This window comes from Ursus maritimus (assembly GCF_017311325.1).
Source record: "Ursus maritimus isolate PB19 chromosome X unlocalized genomic scaffold, ASM1731132v1 scaffold_X1, whole genome shotgun sequence".
Taxonomy (NCBI): Eukaryota; Metazoa; Chordata; class Mammalia; order Carnivora; family Ursidae; genus Ursus; species Ursus maritimus.
Window position 1 is genome coordinate 9,650,500 of NW_024423319.1, and position 2,491 is coordinate 9,652,990.

The following is a 2,491-nucleotide window of genomic DNA, read 5'->3' on the forward strand; positions in this document are numbered from 1 at the left end:
GGAGAAGCAGGCTCCCCACTGAGCCAGGAGCAAGATGTGGAGCTCCATCCCAGGGCTTTGGGATCTTGACCTGAGCCGAAGGCTTCACTGACTGAGCCACCCAGGCACCCCAATTCCACCCCAATTTCTGCCCACATCTGGGTCACGACCGCTCAGTTCCTTGCCTTCCCTATTTGTGATTGACGGATTACAACCAGCCCCTCTTTAGGCCTGCTCTGCGAAAACGGACCTGGGTCTTTAAATCATTTTTACTTTGCCAGCTGGCACCATATGAAGTTTTATCAGTAGCTGCTGGTGGAGAGACACCGCAGGAAGAAGGGGTTTTACTTCCTGTTTCCTGTGCGCTCTCTCCACAGACTCCCAACGAGCTCCCAGCTTTCCCTGCGCTCCCCTCCTGCGACATTGGCTTCCTGCTGGGCACGGCGGGTAGCAGCTTCGCCTGCACCACCTTTGGGAGGGATCTGTAGCAAAGTATCTCTGGTGAGACACCTCGCCCGTGAATGGAAAACAAGCACCCTCCCAGGGCCCTTTTTCAGCAAGTTCTAGAGGGCGGATGGCCAGCAAGTTCCACTGACTCAGCCCCATGGCAACTTCTATAATAAGGCGTGGATCTCAGCTGCAGGTGGCGAGAGGAGGTTCTCACACCTCTAGGGGAGTGACTAGTATGTATTATTTCATATTGTCTGCTATTATATATTGTATCTGCTATTTCCTATACTCTTTTAGAGTTCTCTTTACTTCTTACTAGTCAATCCCTCATTATTCCAATCCCCTGTTACTAATTATGCAAAACTGGGATGCGTGGGTGGCTCAGCTGGTTAAGCAGGTGCCTTTAGCTCGGGTCCTGGGATCGAGTTCCACATCAGGCTCCCTGCGGGGGGGGGGGCTGCTTCTCCCTCTGCCTGGTGCCCCCCCCCCGCTTTTGCATGCTCTCTCTCTCTGACAAATAAAAAAAGAAAAATCTTTTTAAAAAAATAATTATGTTAAACTTTTCCTGTTCAAATCCCTCTGTGGTTTCTCTGTCCTGATTGGACCCAGACTGACAGGCCTCCTTATCTTCAAGGAACACTCCTCCGCTTTAGCCAACCACTTGCAAGGTCAAAATTTGTACTTTGTCATCACATAAATTTCTCTGCTTTCCTAAATCATGAATTCAAACATTAGACTTTCCAACCACAACCTACCATCTTTCCTGCTTGCTTGTTTGGCTTCTCCCATGACAACTAGCCCTTAACCCTGTAGGGATCTTCAAAGCATTGTTTTCCAAAATGATTATACAATTTTACTTCCCTGCAACCAGGTTCTGATTTCCCATTGCTCCATATCATAGCTAATACACATTTCAGACTTTTAAATTTTTTTTATTTTCATGGGTGTAAAATTTACTTTTCTATGACTACTAATAAAGTTAAAGCATTTTTTAAAAATTCTTTTTTAGCGAGGGAAAGAGAGAGGGCAGGGGAAGAGGCAGAGGGAAAGAATCTTCAGCAGGCTTCACGCCCAGCGCAGAGCCTGACCAGGGCTCCATGACACAACCCTGAGATCATGACCTGAGCTGAAATCAAGAGTCGAATGCTTAACCAACTGAGCCACCCAGGTGCCCCTAAAGCATTTTTTTCATACGTCGATTGGCCATGCGTATTTCCTCTTCTGTGAAATACTTGCTCATTTCCATTGTCTACTTTTCCACTGGTTGGTTGTTTTTTTGTTATTGATTTGTAAAAGTTTGTAATACATTGTGGATGCTAAACTAATGTGTTTGTGAATATCCTCTTATACTCTTGTTTTTCATCATAGTGTAAAATGTGGTGTATTTTAGGAAATAGAAGATCAAGACAATTTTTAAAAATTTACAAAAATTTTTATCTCACTCTCATGTAAAATAAATCTAGAATTTGGCAGTCCAAGGGTAACATGCAGCTTCATAGTCATCAGAGACCCAGGATTCTACTCTCCTGCTACTTCACCATCTTTAGCTTCCCACCTCATGGTTCAAAATGACCATTTATGTGAACTTGAACTAGGCAATAATGGTTTCTTAGATATCAGACCGAGGCTACAAGCAACAAAAGAAAAGAACAGATAAATTGGTCTTCATCAAAATTAAAAATTTTGTACTTCAAAGGACACCATCAAGAAAGTGAAAAGACAACTCCAGAATGAGAGAAAATATTTGCAAGTCATATATCTAATTAGGGATTTGTATCCAGAATATATAAAGAACTCATAACTCAATAACAAGAGGACAAATAACTAAAAATGGGCAAATTATCTGAATAGACATTTCTCCAAAAAAGATATACAAATAGCTAAAAAACTCAGGAAAAGATCCTCAACATCATTAGCATTCAGGGAAATGCAAATCAAAACCACAATGAGATTCCACTTTATACCCATAATCAAAAAGACAAACATTGAAGTGCCTGGCTGGCTCACTCAGAAGAGCATGTGATTCTTTTCTTTTAAAGATTTTGTTTACTTATTTTAGAGA